Below are 24,569 nucleotides of genomic sequence, written 5' to 3' on the forward strand. Positions count from 1 at the left end.
TAAATCGGAATGAAATGTAAAACTCGCTAACGCTCGCTTTGTAGCGTTCGAATTCGTTTTTGGAAAATAAATTTCTCGCTGTCGTATGAAAATACATACGACTAAACGAGTAAAGATACGAAACTTTGTATATTCGAGCGCAATTAAATAGTAATAAAATAGTAAATGCTGTAATACTTAGAAGGACGTACAAATACTTTTCGTAGCCGTTGCAACAGTTGGTGGCTACAGTTACGCTGGCCAAGTATTGGAATTCGTTGTAGCTCTTAATGAGGATGAACCGAGAAATTATTATAATTATGCGAACGGAATACTGGCCGTGGTAAGGTGTTGACAGAGTAATTCCGACTCTGTTTCTGGAAATACGGATTCGAGGCGCGGGAATTCGAATCTGGTTATCGGTCGACCTTCTCTTTCTTTCTAATTAAATAATGAAATTTCGGAAACGATCCTCGAATCGGATCGATTCGACATCTCTGAACAATGTATTCGTTTATCCGTTTGCCCTCTGCTCGATATTTTGTACGCTCTTACAAAAAGTATTTACATTCTACGACATCGATACGAAGATAATATCTTGACTGGCTGATTTTAGTAAACGAGACGAAGCAAAGAAGAAACTAGAATTCAGAAATTAACAAACGTTCTTTTTCCTTTGCAAATGGTAAATCTACGATCTTCTTAGCGTAAATCGGTGGTTAAGTTGGTATTGTTCGTCGTTGAACATAGTAATCGTTTGTAACGTATCTAATACAGCGATCGATTTGAAAGAGGCAAAGAACGTAACAGAGCTACGGGGGAGCTACGGTATCGACGTATTATCGGAAGGTTGCAGTGTGCAAAGTTTTCGCACACGACGAAAGTGTACGACGTGCTTTCTACGATTTTCTGTCGTTGCTGTGGCTTTGGTAGGAAAATGACGCTGTACACGTTAATATCTCGCGTATAATAAGACGGACGTTTTTTACCGGATCGGATTAAAGGTGAACATTTCGAGTAGAAGAAAGGTGCTGTTTCGAGCAATTACGAGATCGTGGAAACGGAAACGGAAACTGTGCATCGGTAAAGATGGCGGGAAAACTATTTAAAGGGGGAAATTTAAGAGGAAAGAGAAGAGAGAGTGGAAAGATGTTGTGCTTGGACATAAAGCTGGTGTCTCGTTTGCGAGGAGTCTCGTTGACGAGCGGCTCGTCGACGAACGTGTCGGCAGTCTCGTTGCCGGTGAGCTCGACCTCGTCGACGACCGTCGGCATAGAGAAGAAGAATTTCTCGAGCAAGCGAAGCAAAGGGGGAAGGGAGAGTTGCGCTGGAAATGGGAATTCGGTGACGGAAAGCGACGGCGACGAAGAGACGTTGCCTGCTTCTCGGACGATCCAGAGGAACAGGTCGAGATCGGTTTGCGTGCCTGCCTTGTCGTCTGCTGCTCGTTGCGCGCATCTTCACCGACGATCTAGCCATCATGCGTACGTTTCTTTAAACACGGTCTATTATCGTTGTGTCGGAAAACGGCTGAGCGATATGCGAGTTTGCGATACGATATAGCAGTTATAACGCGTGTCGTATAGTAACGCGCGCTATTTTATATATTCGATATATTGGGTTTGCCGCTACGAGGCGTTCGAAGTAACCGGTTCGATGAAAACACGCATGAAAACACGCATGAAAACACGCATGAAAACACGCATGAAAACACGCATGAAAACACGAAGAACGATTGGAAAGCGGAAAAACGCGAGGCGAAAATCTCGTTGCGGATAAATTCTCGTTGGAAACTTCCTTCGCTGCTCTGCTAACCGTTTATCATCGCTTGCGATTCTACGCATCGCTATTGCATCGAATGAGACGGCGACGCGTATCGCTCGTATCGTTATACGAGTACGAACGTAATTCGCGCTGTGTCGAAGGTCATTGCTAGAATCGAGGTATATATATACCATATCGTACGCTATGGCTAAGATCGTACACAGAGTTTAGGTCTAAAACTCCTAAAATACCCGCGAGAAGATACGAGGACAAACGGCAAAAGGCTGAAAAATTGTCCACTCCGGATACTATAGTTTATCCTTTGAATTTTCCTTACCTTTTCGGACCTAATAATTTCTCCGAGTTACCTGTTTCCATATTTTTAATCGTTTGTTCTTTTAGAGATACGCGTCAACGACGATCGTATCGACGCGTAAACGCGACAAAGTCGGACGGATACGCAAAATTGGACGGATGTATTGGATAGAGCAGTGTTTATGGGCTGGTTGTAGTTTGCTACTGGTTCGACGATCGTCAACCGATCGCGGTTATACGCTTTGGTAATCGATGAACCTTGCTATAGAGATTCACTCGCCACTCTGAATTCGACTAGAAACAAGAGCAACGACACTATTAGAGAAACTATTATTCGATGGTTCGGATATCGTGGAAAGTTTTAACGAGCACCGGCAAATCGTTCAGCAGAATTATTTGGATAACTCGGGTGAAAAATAATTGCGACCGAGTGTCTGCCGTAAAGAAAGAATTTCATCGGGAAACGTGTGGTTCGTTTCTTAGGGGCCTCGTTAACCCAGATTTTTTGCTGGGAAAGAAGCAATAAACACGGGCAGGAAGCTGGGCAAAAGAGACCGCGACCGTTTCTTCGTTTCGTCGTGGCCGCGTAGAACGTTAAACGCGTATTGTAATATCGTAGAATAGCTTTGATTGGAGATCGGCTGAAATTAGAAAACACCGTGTACGTCGTCTTTCGTGGTTTGTTTACATCCAAGAGCGCCTAGTAACAGCGACACGAGAAAGGATAAGCAGCGTCAAAACAGTGGTACGGTTTCATATTTCAAGGAGTGGCAATCGAGAGGCCAGAGTATGTGAGCCGAAAAGTGTGTATGTGTGTGAGAGGACGAGAGCAAGAGCGAGCACGACCGGGCAGGAGTGTATTAGCGAAGATCAGAGCTAATTGAGTCGTCGAAGAGTAGAGTCGTTAGAGGTTTCGAGTCGTCGAAGAGTAGAGTCGTGAGAATTGATAGAGTTGTTAGAGAGAGAGAGTGTGTGTGTTAGATTCGTTGTGACGAGAGTGATCAAATAACTGTAAAGTTATTTGATATAGATACGAGTATTGCATTTAGTTTCCGTTAAATAAATATCGTTCTCTGTCCAATTTATATTTGTATATTCAATTTAATATTAATAAATTGTAAGTAATCGGAAAAAAAATTTTCTATCCTTATTTTTCGATATTACAGTATGATATTTTCAGATGCAGCACGGATGCCATTTCGAGGCGGGGTGTCCTCTCCAGGCGATATTACGGCAGCGTGGAAATGGTGAGTTTGGAAAGCAGCGCGGTGGTCATTTGTATGGAGAGTGGGCGATTGAAAATCGACTTGATATAGATGTGCGCGCCGAGAGAATTTGGCAGTAACGCGTAATACGCGAGACATGGTACGCGAGACTATTTTTAAAATAGTTTTTCGTGCACGCGTTCCGAAAGGAAGAAAGGCGCGCGCAACGATAGCGCCGAGAAAGGGGACGGTCTATCTGTTTCTCGTCTCCTTTTCCTTTTTCCGTGTGTCGTCGGAGGAGATTCGCACGGTCTCGCTAACCTTAGTCTCTCGATATGGTGCGTTTCAGCTGCCACAAATGGAGCAAGACGGGTCCGACAATGGAAGAAGATTTCGAGTGGAGAACGGTGATTCGCCGGGCGAGAAAGAAGAAGTAAGAGATCGGTAATTATACGAATCCGTTTGCTTTTTAACTGGTTCTCTCAACTTGATAAAATTCCTTCTTCTTTGTTACGGCGGCATGTTAGTTTCAACGACGTACAAAATACTCGTTAACGCGTTGGAAATATTCGAAGAACGAGCAAACTCGTAAATATCCAGAAACCGGATATGCCATATTGAAACCGGATATTGTTTAATTTTCATTTTTTATCGAGAAGCGAGTACCATCCATCCATCCGCGTACCATGGACGACTGATCGTCGTGGTGCTTTTCAACGAACCATATATAAGTTATCGTTAACGAATTGAGATAAGATCGGTGGGAGTACCGGCTTCGCAGATAATTCGATAAAACGATGCTGGAATGCGTTTACTTTGATTATTCGTGGACGATGCGCGACAAAGGTATTCGTCGCTGTAACTGACTATGTAAATGGTTTCTAAAAGGCACTTGTTTATTAGCGATCCTAATTCGTTCGATGTAATGCGATGTAATTCTGTACAGTTAGATAATTAATTAGTAAGGTAGAAATTAGGCATGAAACACGCGATATTCCTGCTTTCCGCTTTCCACTTGCGCCGTTTCTTTCCCCTCGTTTAACAGAAAATTTGATTACGTCCGTGGCGAAACTGATTTTGCACGTGTGCAGATGTTCGGATCACCGAGTACGCCGATATTGGAAAATCCAGAGTACCAAACGCGCTGGTACTTCAAATACTTTCTCGGAAAACATGAGTAAAGAACATGCTGTTATGTTATACGAGTCTTTTAGAGTATCAGTGTACGTATATTCGATATACATGTACAGGATAAGAGGAACGACGGATGAACAATATCCTATTCAAGCGTTTTTCAAGCAATATCCTATTCTTTTATTTTGGATTTAGCTCGATCCGTTCTCGTCCGACAGTCTTTTACGTTTATTATCGTAAAAAATTCGTTATCCGTATAATTTCTTACTTTACTTACTTACTTACTTACTTATACGTATATCGAAAATATTTGTCACTCGATGAAAAATTGGTTTACAGTGCATCAAAATTACGTTGCCGCGGACCAAGAAAGGAATCCCTTGTTTCTATCGGTGGTGACGAGCGAAGTCAGCGATCAAAGCGTGCCGCATTACAGAGTTATTTTATGGAGAAAAACTGTGAGTATCCGCCTGTACCTCTACGTACCTCTACGACAACTACTGCAACTTGTCAGATACTTTTCTATTCGAAATGAACGATGATTTGATCGAAACTAATGAAAAAATAAAACGTAAACGTAAATATCGGCGATAAGACGATAAAAGTAAATTATAGAAAATAAGAAAGACTAAATTTACCGCGGAGCTGACCGTTTCCAACATCGTACTTTGACGAACCATATGTTTTTCGTGTACCGGGTTTCGCGTACAGCTGATCGCGTTTCGTCGTTTTAAAGATTATTCAATGGACGAGTAACGAACGAATCGCGGAATAAATTGACGATCCCGTTGTGCAATTATCTTGGACAGAAATCGAAAGCGATAAAAAGTTAGGCGTCGGTACGCTTGCTACGAATGAATTTCTAAAAGCAGATTTCTACGTGAAAAATGCCAACGCACTTGCACGCTATACCCATGTATAGTTATATATAGAAGAAGTATCGGCACATAGCCTTATCTCGCAACGAAGGATACCGTTATCTACTTATCGCGTTCTCCGCGTTTCATTTTCATAGAACGAAACGCACGAAAGTCTACCGCTAAATGCTAGAGAATCGAACGTTCTTGCGAATCTCTCGAGAATCGATTGATTAGTAGGTGAACGGTAGAACGAACCGTTTTATTACTAAACAGTGTCGATACTGTGACTTTTTATAGCCACACTTTTTCTTCGAATGTTATTACGTATTAAAAGACACTATGTAAGAGAAAAGCGAGGCAAAAAAAAGTTTACAGCGATCGATGAATGAAAGAGTAACGAATTTAGGGCGCACAGAAGATATCGCTGCCATACTCTGCGAACAAAACGATGACGATCAGGCAGATCTTGAGGTACGGACTTGCTTACTGCTCGTTGATTGCTAATTTTCTTCGGTTAAATTAAAATTAAGTCAAGTTGAAGTAACTAATTGGTAAAATTTCAGCAATTTCTTTGGTCTTGAGAAACTCGATAAGGCTCCGCGCGAGGTTTTCAGAAGGTAAGTGGCCAATCCTGCGATTAACTTAATAAGAAACAGCTTTTCCGTCTTTATTTCTACAAGTGTGTGTGTGTGGGAAAACGGCAGAAACCGTACGAAATTGCGAGAAACTGTAGGAAATCGTAAGAAGGAGACGGTGGAGTTGAACTTTTGGAAATTTTTGCATCGCAGGATCTGCTGTTGCTGGAAGAGCAAGAGGGTTCCGTCAACTTCAAGTTTGGCGTGATATACGCGAAGAAAGGGCAAACGACCGACGACGAAATGCTATCCAACGGTAAGCGGAGGAAAAGTTTCGATTGAAATTTAACCAAGACGAATCGACCAACCCTTGAAACTTGGACGACTATGCGGAAGAACGGCGGTCGCTTTCGCTTAAAGCGTACGTTCCACCTATTACGACCGTTTTAACCGTTTCGATCGTTTCAAGCATTTTAACCGTCGTACGAAAAAGTAGCTTCTCGCGAGTCTATAGCACTGTTACGCGAGCAATTTTTCACCGCCTTGTATCCGTTTCATAGCGAGTTTCAAGTTTTAGAAAAATACGATTCCAACGTTGATTCGTAATTCGTCTCGATACGCGATCTGTTCGCTCGGTTTACAGAGAAGGGTAGTCCAGATTTTGACAAGTTCCTGGAAATTGTGGGCGAGAGGATAGAACTGAAGAATTGGGACAAGTATCGAGATGGTTTAGACGTAAAAGGTACCGTTCTTATTTCCGTTTCTATGTAGTTAGTAGGTGGTAGCTATGGTTTGAAAATATGGTCGACGGTAAGGTAAACGCTAGTTTTTCATGTTCGTTTGTCGTCGTTGTTATTTTTTCTTCGTGTTGTATTTTTTTCGAGTTTCTTCTTCAAAGTGCGAACTCTCTCTGAACGTTTGCAGGCGACATGACTCGCAACGAGAGTTATTATACGGTGTACGCGGGACACGAAGTGATGTACCATGTGAGTACGATGCTTCCCTATTCGAAGGACAACCCGCAACAATTGGAGAGAAAGCGACACATCGGTAACGATATCGTTAACATCATTTACACGGATGACTCGAACGCCATAGACACTTTCAACCCAAACTGCATCAAAAGTCAATTTACCCGTAAGTCGATACGCCATTTATCTACATTTTTTCGATCTAGGCTGAGTTTCTAATATCATTTTTAATCGATCGGTAAGATAAGGAGGAAAGAACAAAGTAAGATAAAAATATAAATACGTCTATCCGTGTAGGCAAGAGCTGCGATCTTTTCGGATATAACGGATATAACCGCGATATAACCGAATCGTGTGGAGAAATGTTTCGAACGAGAGCGAAGCGATTGGTTTCGAGGTCGAGGGAGACGTTAGTCGACGTAATTGTCATTTTGACGAGCTAATGCCTGGTCGCAGCTCCTAAGAATCCCGTAATATAACGACGGTTACATAACGATATACCGTAGACGATACCATTTTTACCGTAAATAACCTGACCCACCGACCGGCCGGCTGCAAAGTCGCAGACCTGTTTGTCGGTTCTGCTACAACGGGCGATGCGCGGCGCAAATTTGCAGCTGGTGGTCGACGAGTTCGCACCTTTGCGAACAATGTGTCGGCCCATTCTCGCAAATACACGCCACTTTTGCGGAGAAAACTCTTTCTTCCAACGTCTTGTTTCACCATCTTCTTGTATATTTTCCTAAGGATAAACAAGATCGTTAATTCGACGTTCACGCGATACATTTACAAATACAGACGTGTTTGCCGTGGTATCGGCCGAAGAAAACGGCAAAGGATGGTGCGTGGCCATTTACTGCGACGAAAACGTTCCTCTGTTTGGCCCGAGCCTTCCATGCCCGCCTGTGTTCGAGGACCCGTACACCCTGCGAGAATTTCTTCTCGTCAAGTTAATAAACGGCGAGAAAGCCACGTTCAACACGCCAACGTTCGCTCAAAAAAGGGAAAGGACCCTGGACGCTCTTCTTCGGGATATGTATCAAGAACACTCGCAGGAGAGCAAGAGCAACGTAAGTCTAATCGATCAATCATATTTATATGCATTTCCTCTCGCTTTTAGATCCTTCTTTGATAAAGTTGCTCTTACTTCCGACAGTATTATCGGCACCTGTGTACTCGTTGTTATCCAGTATCGAACATCTCTGTATTTATACGTGCTTGCGGTATTATTCGTTGTTATTAATAAAACACGGTTTTGCTGTTATTTGTTCGAGTAATGCGTTTCGATTCGTTCGTTATCGCATCTATAATATTCTTCGTGTTGAAAATTCGTCCGACGACTTGTAGCTAGAAAGCCAAATTAGGGAAATCCGAATTAGAAGGCATGTAAGAAATACTAGAATACTTTGGATAAAATGCTGAAAGATTCGGTCAAGCTGCCTTTAATTAGTACGCTGTTTGTAATTGCAATCGCGAGTATTTATCAGGAGTATTTATCGCGAATTCGTTCGTCTACGCGGATAAAACTACTCGAAATACAATATTTACACAAGCTTCGACGCGTTTTCTTGTACGTAGGCGTTATTCGACCAAAGCTATCGCACGATAACGAGTACGTAAAAGATGATACAACGTGAATTCTGGCTTCAAGCGTCTCTTTTAATAGCGCGTTGCCGTTTTTTGCGTTGCGACATTTCGTCGACGACGTCTCGAACAACGCGCTATCGGAGAACGCGATCGGAGCACGGACAAGCGATAAAATGATCGTGAAAACGGTAAATTGCCACTTTTCTCCGCCTTTGCACGAATTTCCGAACCGCCCGCGTCGCCTGGCGAGCAACGAAAACTGTACTAGCTGTATATATTAACTGTTGGCGGCACACCCTCCCCGTAGAAAGGAAAATCGATGAAATTTTCGCAGAGTATGTTAAACCGACGAGCATTGTCGGATGTCGTGGAGGCTCCAGGTCGACGTCGCGAGGAGACCCGTGCCGTGGAGATGGTGCGCGTCGGACAGGCCCTGAAACTCGAAGCGATCGTCAGAGGTTTGGCGCCAACTTCCTTGGCCACTGCTGGTCCTTTGAAGCCTAGACCGTGGGAGCCGAGGTGTATCTATCCGGATTTCCCGCACGAAGTCGTATGCGGCGACGTTTGGCTGGATAACAAGCTGATCTTGGCTACCGAGAATGGAACTTTTCTGATCGAAGGTGAATCGAGCATTATCAAAACCTTATTTTACCATTACAGGGAATATTTTCGAAAATACGTCTTCTCTTACAAATTGTGCGAAACTGTACAATCAGAAAATTGATTTATTTATTAAGCGAAAACCTCGTTAGTATAAAGGAAGAAAGGAAAGAAAGAAAGAAGATGACGCGTGTATGAAATAACAATATGAAATATATGAAATAATAAAATATATAAAAGGAGAGCACGCTTTCCTTCGTCGAGGACAGAGAAAACCGATGCTCTCTCTCTCTCTGTTCCTAACTACGAAATTACAAAACGCAAGAACCTTCCAATGCATTTTCTGTTTCAGACAGTTTATCGCACAGACTGATCTTCGACGAGTTCGTGCAAATTAAACAGCTAGACGTGGTCGAGCAACACGGAATATTGTTGTTTCGAGCCGGTGATAAAGGCAAAGATAGCAACGTGTACGTTTTTCGTCTAAGAGAATTCGAGAATAGCACGACGAGTAGGCCTGCCGAAATTGCAAACGATCATGAAGACGATCAAGAGTGCGAAGACAATGGCGACGAGGACGATGCGGACGACGACGGCGACGAAAGCGAAGAAAACGATTGCGACAATTTCACGCGAGCCACTACAAAATTTAAGCCCTTGATTCGTCGTACTCGTGTTCGTGTTCGTGTTCGTCCCTTGGCTGTTAGAGGACGAGCGCATATAAAGGAAAGAAGACTACCTAGAACTCGGGGCTGCCATTTATACACCGTTACTATGCCTGGTGGCTCTCATTTGCGCATGGTATGTACCGAACAAGAGAAAAGGAAAAAGGAGAGAGAAAAAGAATAGACGACAGTGGCTTTTCAAATTTTTCCCAAGAATTGAAATTGTCGAGTGGAGAGAGTTGATCGTTTCGTACGAGCAACTTTTATATACATTTTTCCTCTTATTTCGATTTATCGTTTTAACCGAACGTACGCAGTACGTAGCGCGTATGTTTATAAAATAGACTGTATTTGGACAATCGACTCGAGACGACGAAAAACGTTGCTGTCAAGGAAAGGTCAGTGGCGGCTTAATTTTTCGAGTTGTCGACAATTTACGTAATTTCTCGAGTAAAAACCGCTGTACAGATGTAACTCGCGTGGATCGGCTGACGCAAAGCAATCGTGTTTGTAACGTGTAAACAGACGCGAAAAACGATCGTTGCTTCGCGTTGCTGAAATATTTAAAGAAATTATTTTCGAATTAGCGCTTATACTTGGAATCGATTCTTCTTATGTAATTTTGCTTATTTAAGCTTTGTTTGCACATGGAAACTACAACCGCTACACTGCTGCGTATATTTATATCCGATAAATATATCCGATATATATTGATTAAAAGCTCGATAATTTACGATCTTGCTGTCGAAGCTTTGGCTGTTCGTATAAAGATGAGTTTTTCTTTGTTTTTTAACGTAATACGCGTATTGGGATCGCAAAAGCTTGAAAATCGCTTGGAACACGATTCGAAGCTGAAAATATCTGGATCGTATGGCGAGTAGTAAGTCGCGAAAGTTTAAATGTGTTTCGTAGGCGAGTGTTTTCCATTGCTTTTGTCGAAACAGCGTATCATCGGACTCGGAATTGTCGTAAAAATACTAAAAGATTCCAGACTCCGATCGAATTCGAATCGTCTGCCAATTTATCTGATATATATATATATATATATTCTATCAGGATTCCAAGATTTTCGGATCGTGTCGCTAAACATAGTATAGTATAGTATAGGTGCGTGTACGATGTATCAATGGCGATGGCATCGAGACCCTAGAATCTACCGGACCGAGTAAAAAGCAAATTTATCTAATCTTCCATTTGTCTAATAATTACTTGAACTACTCGTACGATAGTTATGTATATTTTTGTTAGTAGTAGTTTTGTTCGAGTAAATTATAAATATAGGAATTATAAATATAGGAAATATAGGAATAAATATAGGACGATAATAGAGAAATTCAGATTACCTTGGTAATTCGGATATCGTTTTTTATTTTATTTAGTGCCTAGCGGTCGGCCGACGTTTGATAGTTTTCCAATGGAAACATAGCGCCGCGTGGACCGCATGGTGTTCCGCTACGGACACAGACACCGTGGAAGGATTTTTGCATTTGAAGGAGTTGAACGCCAGCGAATCTCCGACGTTGGTAACGATAGTAGAAAATACAGATTCGAACAACGAATGGACGCTTTGCTGCGGTGTCCGACATCATTTTGAATTGATCTCAGCTTCTGGAAGCACGAGAATTCTTCACATCGAGGGAACACCGAAACCACACGTGGTGGCTGCTTTGGATCTCTGCGAAGACGAAGAACCCGAATTGTTACTCTGCTACAACAGTACGTATTTATATATGTATATAGTATAGAGGTTGGAGCAAACGCACCGCTATACGCTAAACCGATCGAACGTATCAAAGTCGTAAAGTAAAGTAAAAAACGTAAAGGTTCTTTGGCCTGTTGTACTTACTGCAGTATACTCGACGAAAGAGCGACGTAATACGAAAGTACAGTTGAAAATTGTAAACAGCCGAATAAAGGTGAAAAATGTAAATTTAAAGGTAGACAAAATTTAAAGATAGAAGGTCGTCGTTCGATTTCAACGATACGTCGTGCCTACGTATATCGATCTAGCTAAAAGTCGAATAAGAAGCGAAATGGGAAACCGAAGAATTTAATAAATATAATAAACGGTAGAATTATGGTTAAACGGAGGAAGAATTGGTGGCAGCGATGCAACAACGACGTGGTCGATCGATACTCGCTTACCTGCCTTTCTTACCTCAGATACGTGTCACTTTCAAAAACTCTTAGAAGAGAATACCGTAGCAACGGAATTCGATTTCAACTGGAATTCCGTTCCTGCGGCAATAGGTAACGTATCTTTGCATCTTTACGTTTCGTCGTTCTTTATTTTTCGATAATCCTTCGTGTCCCGATACAAACTTTCAGCCTGTGCCTTTCCCTACGTGATCGCCTTTACCAACGACACCATGGAGATACGATTGATAATCAATGGAAATTTGGTGCACACGATCGCCATGCCAAACCTGAATCTAATCACTTCGAAGCAAGACATCTTCTTCGCCACAACGGCTCCGGAATTTCTGCCTGGAAAATGCGAAAGAATTCGCCTGGACTCGAAACCCATGGACAAGGAAGAACCGGTTTCCAGTCCGCCTCCTTTCCCCCAATCTTCTACGTCTCGATCCAATCAGCAAAGTACGTGTCCGTCTTCTCCAAACCGATCGTCATTTTCTACTTATTCTACTTATTCTACATTTATCCTAATAGGATAATTTATTTTATTTATTTATTTATTTATTTATCTATTTATTTATTTAGAACGATATCTATACGGTATATATATATAAAATACGCTTGCAGCGATAAACACGTTTACGCGCCAACACTGTGCCAACAACTTGCTAAATCGAAAAGTCTAGAAAACCATGACGTACTATATCTGGCGTTATAGTATAGTATAGTAGCTAACGTTGATACGAGTAGGAAATCGATATAATCGAGAATAATTGTCTTTTGCTTTCTATAGACAGTCAGGGCGACTGGAAGCCGATAAGAATCTACCAAATACCGTTGCAAACGTTATCGAGAAGTAGCTTGTCAACGTGCTCGCAACGACGCTGTCCCAGCCCTGCCGAGCCAGAAATCATCTCGGCGCCGCCGACCAGCGACAAGAGTTTCCTCAGCGTTGAGCCTCACAGAGCGTTGAGCAGATCGTGTAGCAGCAGTCCAACGCCATCGCCGACCAACGTGCTTCCGCCTCGACTCAGAAAATAGGCTGGATCGCTAGCGATCGCTAGCGACACTCGCTCCTTACTAAGTTAATCCCGTAACCTTTTCCATATCTAACCGATGAAAAATGCGCCATTTTCTTTTTAACGCGTTTCTTAATCGTTTCTTAGCTGTATAACGATAGATGTTTTTCCAATACTCTACGTCTTACGTTCTTGCTGCGTTTAGTAACTTACGTTTAAGTTACGATAAAGCGTAAAACGCAAGATAGGAAAAGCACGTGTCTTCGTAAATACGAAAATGTGATTTCTATTAGTACAAAAAGTTACATGGTTGATCGAGCGTGCCTGCTATTTATTAATAACGTCGTTGGTAATAATCGTCGTTGATTGGTTGCGAGTGCATGAGCGCCGACGGGTGAAACAAAATTTCCTTTAAACTCGAGCTTCGCGCACAACGTATAAACGACCTTCCTTCCGACAGATCGCAACTGCGATCACCTGAAGCTCGTGCCTCGATCGAATTGTAAAAGCGACAACGGATCGTGCACGATTCGGTGCGTTTCATCTGTAGCTAGAATTTACTGCCGTTGCAAAGAGCAATCGAGATAAAATACACGTACGCGCGCCGTTTCTTTCTCTTCTTTTACAATTAGACCGTTTAATTAACAGTTTTACAATTTTTATGCGAACCTGACTTTGTCCGCGTTAGCGTTTATTCGAACGTTGATCGAACCCAGATCAAATTTATGTTTCTATCGCGTTGGAAAAATGTTAGAGAAAGAGTTGGAAAAGTATCGGACGGCGGATATTTATGCATTTGTGAGAGATTTAGAATCGCGGAGATACGCAGCATGGGTAGGAGTGAGCGACAGGCAGAAATATTACAAATGCCAAAAGTAAATGCAAGTTAGAACGTGCCATCTTTGTTTTTCCTCGTTTCGCCTAAAATATCTAGTCGTATATATTATAATTATAGACGTATATACAGTATAATTTCCAAACAGTCTATACGATATGATTGCGACGTATCTTGAGAAATGAAAAAATGCCGGATAGCTTGTTTCGATCAAGGAGAGAGCGATACGACGCTTGTTGTAATTTAGCCACGTTCCTACAAAATTCACGCTTCGCGAGATACGTACAAGCACACACAAGCGTCCATCGATTCGATTCAACGTACGGAGAACGAAACGTACGTAAGTGTAGGAATTACTCTACAAACTGGTTTCTATATCATAAACGTAAACAACGAAAAAATATGTTTTTTAAATAAATCTATACGAACGTATTTGTTTTAACGACGTAGTATCCGAGGAAATAATTACACAGAGTGTCCCGTTTCAAGTTTCGCAGACTATAGCTATATTTGTCGTTATTCGTCAAACTATAGAAGCACAAAGCTTATCGGCTGTTTCAGTTTCTACGAAATTACGTCTACGACGCGATTTCGTTCGCTGCTCGTGAAAGAAGCGTTGATCTTGATAAGTTCTTGTCGCAAATACGAAAAATCACTCTATGCCTATATAATAATAATAATAATAATACTAATAATAATAACAATAACAATAGCAATGATAATAATAGGTAGAAGAATGTTTAGTACGAGACAAGGCACCGGATAAAAAGATGCCCCGATAGTACTAGCACGATGGTAATAAATAATAAATAATAACTAATAAATAATAAATAAAAGTAGAAACTGAAAAGAGAATGATACGAAATTTTACGTATAGTTGGATCTGATCGTAAAAAGTACGTGTAAAGGACTCGTGTAAATCGGTATATATGATAAATAGTACGTACAGTGTATTTTGACGGGTATTATATCCCGTAACATACAACAAGTTTGATTATTCTGTTAATGTTAGAACGTTAAAGCGTTATCTTAACGACAAAGTCGAAGAGTCTGCATAAATATCCGCAGTCCACGTGTTACTTTTATTCCTTTCTCGTCTTATTCGTATTTACTCGGCTTTAAATTTCGATCAAGGGTTATTTAAAAGCTGAACTCTTTACGGAGAACTGGAAAAATCAAAATGATATACGCGATCTAATTTAGCCGCTTTACGAGAATTATTTTACCGACTTATCAACTCGAGCGAACGAACGATAAAGAGCAAAGGATTCTCGTCGCTTTCAAAGGTTTTCCAAGGTCTACGCGCGAGTTGTACCAAGTTTTACGATTACTTTTACGCAATTCGTAGATAACTTATACGTCGATGGTCTCGTTCGATGGTTGTCGTGACGAATTACCTCTGCCGATAATTACAACAGGTACGATAGGAGCCACGGTTAATACGTAAAAGGATAATTAAAGAAAATGTACGCCGTTAAATCGCCTAGCGATTTCTATATGTATGTATTTACCGCAAATAAAAGGAAGATGATAACCTATTAAACGTTCATATTTAAACAGGAATTTGCTAATTATGCGATCCGATCGAACAACTTTTCTTCTGTAAGTAATTTTTCATTCGGACGGTATATGTATATTTGTCGTACAGTCGACCGACTGTCGAATCGAAGATGGACTCGTCGAATTATTATTATTGCAAACCGTATTGCCGACTGCATATTTATCTGGTTCAGCCTACGCTATGTTTATTTATTTATACGATATTAAAAATGATTATCGCGTTGATAAGTTTAAGATTAAGCTAGGTTGGCCTATGTGCGTCAAATGTACATAATCTGTCGTAACATAAAAATGTATTCGATGAATTTGATCCAAGCTTTTTACTACTTTACTCATATTTCTCTGTCGCTAACGTAATACGTCAGAGTCAGAGGAGGACAAAGTAAGGCCGAGCCCTTATAATCGTAGTATTATATGTACACGTACATTGTATCGTGTTTAACGCGTTTTAACACAGTTAAAATTCATTTCCTCGGAGACGTATCTTAACATCCTCTCTTTTTTTTTTATGACACTCTTCTTTTTCATCCTTGTGACGTAATTGGATTTGATTATAGAGCAATTTTAATGTTTTAATGTTTAATCTTTTAATGTTTCGAATGTTTTCAAATGTAATATTCCAATATAGATATAGATATATACACGCACAATTGGTACATTAACAGTGTTTGGTTACGCATCGCACCGATCCGTGGAAAGGACCTGGTTTTATTATTATTGCCGCGTTACAAGTGGTACTCGTATTGCTGAGCGCGATGCCGGGCGCATCGTAAAACTGCTACAGACCTCGAGGAATCTTTCTCGGACCGTACTCCAGCGGAGGGAGTTTCTTCGACGGCGAGGACAGTCTTCGTCTACCCTCGTTAACGGACGATCATCGCTCGGAAGCAGTTGATCGTTGCTATCAAACACGCGTTCTAGCCACGGAAAGCTGTCTGTAATCATCTTATCGTATACGCCTATTTTCTACCTTTCGTCTACAGCGCTTCTAAACTTGCTAACTGGACGCCTGTTTCTGACAGTGTGCGCGGAATCTTGTCGCAACGGAAAACGTCCTTTTGCTCCAGTCTGTCTCGTATCGACCACCGACCACCGACCACCGACCAGCTGACGCCGATACATCACAACGCATATTGAAAATTTATTCAAATCCACGCACTCGCGTATTTCATCGTCCATCTCCGCTTAAAAAATGTACAGGTGAATTTTTTTACATTTGCTCAGACGATTAACTCCTTCAAAAAACTATATTACATTGTATTCTGTATCGTTAGTTTTTTTCCATATACGTATAAATAATCTTCTTCGCGAAAACCACTGAAAATAATCTGAAAATGTTATTCTCACGAAACTTTTCTCTTAGTAAATTCGTCGATGAATTTGTCGAATCTTTCCGTTCTCTCCGATCTCAATGTATTTTTTTCATATGCTGTAAAACTCGACATTTTTCTATTACAATCAATTTTCTGTTTTCTATTGTGTCTATTACGATCAGTTGAATATTCGCATGTAAGAAAATGTTCTCTTCGATAATTTTATTTTTTCGATTTAGCACCAGTTTCTTCTCGATTCTCGTATTTTTATAAAATGATTTCTAATCGTCAATTTCACCGATTGCACAACGATTGTTTACATAAACAAAACCAACAAAATTGTACATATACGAAAAGATACGTAGTTCAAGGTAAATGTTGAACTTTCATCTATACATATTTTATAAAGAATTGCTGAAAGTCTGAAAAATCCGCTCTCGTAAATCTATAAAATTTCAAATACTCTTCAAATACTTTCGCAACCCTGCCTAGATTAATTTATTTCCTTTTTCTCTTTCCTAATATTTATACACCTTTCGTGCTTCGGTTATAATCGCTTAAAGGAAAACGATCGGTTCGATATGATCGTGACGAGTGGAAAGGGCTGGCTCACGTTTCCTGAAACGCGTTTAAACGGGTTCAAATCAAACGCATTCCGCGACTTTTTTGCCACACCGCACCGTCGAGAATTATAGATGCCAATCGCTGTCAAGCGGAGCTAAAGGAAAATGCTTTGGCGACCCCGGTCAGTCTCGAGCGTTGAACTATGATCATTTACGTTTACCTGACTTATATGCCACTATCAGCCGAGTCTTATAATAATAATTGTCCGCGTTCTTTCCTCTAATTTATCTGACATTAACGTACAAAGAATAAATTCCCGTCTTATTTTCCAGATTCGTGACGACATTCAACGGGTTTTCGGAAGATAGACGAAAAGAATTTTAACAAAAACCATTAATTATAATAGCGATTGCACAATTTCACAGAAGAAATATTAGTTTCCCTATTGATCTATCGATACACTTTAATTTAACGAACTTTCATGTCAAACATTAGATTCGATTTAATCGTTCAAGTCGAACCGTAATTAATAACACTAAATATAATCCAGCTAATGGTTTATTCGCGCCAGTAGCAAAACAATCATTTTCTCTAATTAAAACACCTTGTTTCTCTACAAAATCCCATACAATCATTTCTGTACAATTTATTTAATATTGCGCCGCAATCTACTTGTCGAATGGAATCTAATTCATTTCAATTGTTATGAAATTTTTTTATTACTTTCTATACTTCGAGCTTGTCAAGTTTTACTGATTTACTTTAAATTAATAACTAGCGATATTACTAACAATTTAATTAAATTAATAACGCTAGAATCATTTTTTTGCAATCGGTAAAATAAGTTTTCCCCGACACTTGATTAACGCCGAATTCAATATCGTAATCGAACTCTAATATAATACTGTAATATCAGCGAAATTCGTTTTAACCTCGTTGTTCACTATTCACAGACTATTATATATTTTTTCATATTTTCTAATTATTTCCTATATCTCTATACCAAATAATAATGAGCGAAGAACAAGTACATTAAATTAACGAAATATTTCATAAATGCTAATTGACGTAATGAAATATACGTAATAAAACAATACGATATAACATATATACAATAATAATAATAATAATAATAATACTAATAATAACAACAACAGCAACAACAACAATAATGATAATAATAGTAGTAGTAATAATGATAATAATAATAATAATGGACGAATAAGTAAAATAAAATGTTCGAATCTCGTAACTAAAATACCTATGAAAAACATTGTGCACAAAATAAAATCGATCGATTTCGTTGATCAATCAGTCTGTGAATAAAATTTTAATTAATTGTAAAAAATCATGAAATACAACAGTAATTACTAGACTGCGGATTTTCATGAGTTTATAGAAAGTTTGAGAGTGCAGGATTTGAGAAGATAAAATACAAATAATATAAAAAAATATGTAAAACGTGCAGGGTGCGGTGCTTTCTACGATACTTGGTAGGCACAAAACAATTTTCTATCGAGGTTCTACCTTTTTTAACTATGTTCTCAAAAATGATAGACTGCATACTTAGTTGATTGCAAATCTACACTTATACCTTCCATATTCTTGCAAAGATCGACTTGTGTTTCTCTAACTTGTTCTATTCCACTAAAATCACAGGATAAACGATAACAAACCGGGTACACGTAATACTCTATTAGAAAATAAACGATGCATTATGACGAACCATGTGTTCGATCTACTAGCGAGATTTCGGTTAGATCAAGTTGCGCGTCCGCCATATTGAAATCCTGCTTCCGTGTAACGTTTCGGTTGTTTTGCACGTTCCTCGATTAAAATTACCCCAAAAATCGACTCTAAAGATTATCTCGCTATAACCTATCTAATAAATAATACGACTGTTTAGTAAGATATTCGGAGAGGTAAAATAAAAGGTATCGATTTACCAGTTATAATTAAATAGGTTATTCGTCGTATAAATCTGTACTAACATTGATAATCTAAAACGTTTTACAATCATTCTTTAAGTTGCTTCGATTATCGATGGATCAAAGTATTCTAAAAAAAGAACATCCTAAATAAGATAAGGTTTTCTTAACATTTATATAATTAATCTGTAATTTTTCCTTCGTTACTTAACAATTAAATTCTATTATAGCAATAGAAGTTAAGTTCAAGCGTTTAACATGTTTCTCCAACTAGTCTTTACGATTGTACCACTGATTATAATAAAAAAAGTTACGTTTAAACATATTTATGCTCAATGATTATTACGAGCTGTTACGTTTTATCTTATACCTTATCAGTCCACTTTAACGAACGTACCTGTAGATACACTCGATGAAACGCCGAATGGAGCAATTTCTGAAATTTCTTTTCTTTGGTGTCCATTTCTCGAGTATCGTTTCAAATCAATTTCGTGTAGAATCGCTCGCTATATGCATTATGTACATTGATACACACGTCCATCTGGTGGCAATGCACTGTACTACCGGCTGCTGGCTCGGAGCACCAGCGTAGAAAGAGAAAAAGAGAGAAAGAGAGACACAGGTACGAGACGAGCTTGTGGTGCGAGGTAGCCACCAGTCAACAGCGGAGACGGAGACGGAGAGTCCGAGGTAGCCCGTGACTGTAGCTGCCCGTGGCTCGTTGTAACGTGACGCGAAGGTGTGCCAAGCTCTTTCGCTTGCCTGTTACTTCGTCCGAAGACGCCCGATCGTACGTCTACCATAGTGTCGCGTATCGAAAGTGTCGGTAGTAGTGTTGTGATCTATTGGCCTGTCTGTCCTCGTGTGCTAGCCGAAAAAACTATACCAGCCGAGCCGTACATCATCGCGGAAAACTGTCAAGAGTGTTGTGTGATCTCAGACGCTGGCTTCAAACGCGAACGCTTACGGGCAATCTTCATCGCGATCGTAGGGTTGCACGAAACATAAGGTAAGTGTAGGATACGCGGAAGTGTATCGGAAGTGAAGGTAAAGTCGAAAATTACTTCGGTCGGTTACTCGAACGTTGCGCGTACAGAGATTATGTTTCCCGATGACCCCTCGACTCCCGCCTCCTTCTCCTCGTTATCCCCTTTCCCTTCGTCGGTCTCTTCTTCTCTCCTCTTTTACTCTACCCTTCTTCCACGTCTCGCCCTTCATTTCGCATTTCGCCTTATTTTTTCCCTGACAAACGTGTTCTTTCGCTTTAAGGGCATCACCGCAATTTTGGTAGGACGATATCCTAGCGACGCAGTGAATTTCGATCGCAGATCGATCGATTACCGATTTCGCGCATTCTCTCTCTCTCTCTTTCTCTCTCCCTATCTATCTATCTATCTATCTATCTATCTATCTATCTATCTATCTATCTATCTATCTATCTATCTATCCATCCATCCATCCATCCATCTATCTATCTATGTATCTACCTACCTATCTATCTGTCTGCCTATCTCTAACTATCTATCTCTCTCCGTCTCTCCCTTTTGTCTCTTCACGTCCTTTTCCTCTTTCTCTTTCTCGACCGCGAATGCACTCGCGAATGCACTCGACACGCACGTTCTCACACACCGACGTGTTCCGTTTCTTTCCTGCGAGACTGTGTCGTAGCCTTTCTCGTGGTAACGAGTTTCGTAACTTCCCTCGATACAAAAGTCACGAACTATCAGCTGTCAGCCTCCGTGTTTGTACCACCTGTCCTAGAGTCGATTATCCGCCTCTCCTTCCCTTTTATACTTTATACATCACAATTCTATCCCTTTTTACTCCGCTCTGTATATTAATCCATGGGACGGAATTGTTGACACAAAATTTTCATGATTCCGCGACTTTCGTCCGCGACAGAAGAACGAGAACGTGATATAGCCGCGTGTCTACGAACGGGGCGAAGTAATCGGAGCAGCAAGAGAGGCTAACCGAGTTGAACAGTCATGATATTTCGGCGCGCAGGCTTTCTGGCATGACGGCGTGACCGGTCTTGAGCCCCTCTGCGCTCCCCTCTTGCACTCTGCACCTCTATCCCCACCTCCCCGGGGTAATACACGATGCACAGTGCGGATCAGTGCTCCTTAACGCGAGATTCTTGTGGCTGAAGGTTTTCTTCTATCGCGCGCGCGCGCGCACGCTGACTTCTTTCTCTCGCAATGCGCTGTATATGGACGTTTCGTGTTCTAAGTGAATCCGTCAAGCCAAGAAGACGAGTTATCGAGCTCCAGTTCGACCTCTAACTCGTCTACGAAACCACTATGTTGACTCGTCGACGCTCGACACCTTTATGTGTTTAAAGATCGACATGGAAATTGGAATTCACCATCTCATGATGCAATTTGGTGACTTCTGTATGTGAAACGGAGCTATCGAATTCCAGCCCATGCTTGTCTACGCATCCACTTTATTATTATGTCGTTATAGATGTTTAACGTCTTTATGCGTTTAAACAACTACAGAAAAATTCGAATTTCGAACGTTGGAAAAATTCGAACGTTGGAGATTCTAGTATGTGGAAAGAAGGATCGTCGTGGAATAAGTAACGAATAAAAATGTGCAGAGATCATTTAATTGAAATCATTTTCATTTAAATTTTTGGTTGTAGTAATGCAGAGAAAAAAAGTAAATATTGTTTTAATATAGGGGGAAAGTATTTGTAGAGTGCTAGCAATATTTTTAGTAGTTTTAGTTTTATCTATTTGTGGAACGCTTTTATTAGTACTAGTATGTCGTGTTTCGTTTTTCTTTTAATAAGGATATCACTTTTCACGTGTATGAAATCTTATGTGAGTCGGTTTAATCGCTCCGCGTGAGGTGATAAATGCATTCTCATCGAAATGTTATCCTAACGTTATCAAATCGAAGGTCGAACGCGAAATCTAGCGCGTAGTCAAGTTATCTTCGATCAAGGAACTTGAAACGAAAGTCTGACATTCTATGATCGTATTGGATTTTAATTAATGTTCGCTAATGGAATTTCTGTATTTATTACCAAATCGTATTTTGATATACCAGAATTATGAAAACTATATAGAACGATGCAAGAATTACACTGTTATGTAGACTAAAAATTATGTAAGAATAATTAGCTGTCCTGTTTAGGTTATACGATTCTTTCATCTCAATATCGATCTTTTTTACTTTCCTCCGACCTAAACTATAGTACTTCTCATTCCCCCCTTTCACGATGAAGTTTTTATAATGGGAAGTTACTCGAATTAATAAAACACTCCATTTACAAGAATTATTTCGAAAATGTAAACTATCGTTGAATCGAATCGATTTAATATATAGTGTATAGCGTACAATAATCTTGTTATGCCAGAGTTTATAGTTTCTTGCTAGTTCATATATATATATTTATTTATTTATTTGAGTTCGTGACAAGAGAGTATAGGCAATTAGAGGGATCAGTAATAGCATATATAGATATTTAGTATAGGAGAGATAAAGAACAAAGGAGTAAAAATAGGGCTGTAGACTGATGAAGAAATTGGAAAAGAAGAAGAAGGACAGTGCGAAGATAAAGTGCGTAGCTAATTAACTAGGTAAATTAGATAAAAAGGTAAAGATTTGTGCAATAAATAATAGATAGACGTATACACATAATGGTTAGTAGTTGGATAACGTTCGAATACGTTAGATTGAATAGACAATAGCAAAATAATAAAATAGCAAAATAGCAAAATAGCAAAATAAATGTAATAGCAAGATAAGGGTAAAATAAGGTTGTGCATTAAGATAAGCAGTAAAGAAAATAATTAGAAAACGAGTTCATCTTACGACATATGGTGTACAATCAAAGTTATACAACTTTCTCAAACAATTTAATAATGCTTTCTGTTCTACAAAATGTATGTTACTAATAATTCTTTACTGAAATTGTATCGTATCGCATCGCATCGTATCGCATCGCATCGCATCGTATCGTATCGTATCGTATCGTATCGTATCGTATCGTATCGTATCGTATCGTATTGTATAGTATTTCCTTATTACATCGAGGCTTGCGCATATTACAATCAATCATTTTTGAGTATGTACACGAGCACGCTGGATGTATTTTGTTTCTGCTTTAATTTATTCCTTGAAGCTAAATCAATCTTCGTATAATAAATTAAGAAGAATTCGTACAGTAAATTCATTCTTCTTATATTCTTTATCGAAATAATGAACTAAATTGAGAAAGACAAAGGAAAACGGTTGAGAGAATAGGGAGAAGAAGTAGAAGAACACGAGAAAATCACTGACTCGAGGCTGGCTGTTACAGAAAAAAGGAAACGGGATCGAATGAATGGGGCGTTAGCCTATAGCGGTATACGTGAGAATAGCGAACACAATCAGTAATGACGTTATTGATACAAATTTTAGCACCGACATACTTTCTTCTATATCTATCATGTCGCTTGTCATTTTTCAAAAATAATACAAGGTCGTTAACCTGAGTAAAGCATTGCGAAGATTTCAATTAGATGTCGCCGTTTGTTAAAAAGTTATTGTCACATTGAAAAGTTTATATTACAATTATTTGATATTTCGATACAGTAGGATCAATATACATATATACATATATACATTGATTATTATAATTGAATATAATAATATTATACTTTATCATATATATGATAACAGTGATGCAAATCGAATTTTAAGTTAATCAAGAATCAGCTTGTATTTCAATGTAAATAATGTGCGAAAAATGATGTACTTTCGTTTAAACATTTTTTAAATAATAAGTTTTTAACGAACGGCGACACTCGAACAAAAGCTTTGTAACACTGCTCGGGTTGATGACCTTGACGACATGTCAAAGAATCATGGACATGTTTTGCGAACATTTACCAATAATAATGATAAAAATTCGCTGCATTTATTTATATATCTATTATATATTTATATCTACCTAAGGTAGATAATTGCTTTACTAAGATTACAGGAATTACGGTTGTTTACGTACTACTGCCCATTTCGGAATTAGCCACGTTCGAGCATAGAATCATTGACAAATTTTCAAAGCCGATTTTCTCGAGAACGAAGCGTCACATAAGAAAACTTGTATTCTATATGTCCTTCTTATTTCTGCATAAAGAATCGCCTCGTGTTATTATCAATTATTATTAATCACGTTATTCGGCCGAATCCTCTGTCGTATATACATGTCGGAGATGAAAGAACAGCGGAGCCTTTGGAATTTTGGATAATCCCGCAACATTGTAACCTAGAGTCTACTATAGCTGTAATTGAACAATTGTAGTTATTCAACCCGATTGTAATTGCTCGAGAGTCGTGATAATGAGCTTGGGCTCGAGGCGACAGTCAGTCGCCGAACGTAGCCGCGGTCACGGGATGAACGTTTTGCCTAACAAGGTATGGAGTAATTCTATAGCTCTCCTTAAAAGAAATATTCGGGGCGACACGAGACAATAAACATTCCAACGGTTTCTGTCCCGTGGCTCGCCACGTGCAGACCCTATTCTTCGAGTAAGATGATTGCCAGATGTCGATGCGTCTCCG

At 39.7% G+C, this 24,569-nt stretch overlaps 1 pseudogene; it reads left to right on the forward strand.

The window, feature by feature from the left end:
• The first annotated feature begins 806 nt into the window (after positions 1-806).
• Positions 807-15,202, forward strand: LOC117162339 (GTPase-activating Rap/Ran-GAP domain-like protein 3; annotated as a pseudogene).
• The last annotated feature ends 9,367 nt before the right edge of the window (positions 15,203-24,569 follow it).

Source organism: Bombus vancouverensis, unplaced genomic scaffold (assembly GCF_051014615.1).
Source record: "Bombus vancouverensis nearcticus unplaced genomic scaffold, iyBomVanc1_principal scaffold0034, whole genome shotgun sequence".
Taxonomy (NCBI): domain Eukaryota; kingdom Metazoa; phylum Arthropoda; class Insecta; order Hymenoptera; family Apidae; genus Bombus; species Bombus vancouverensis.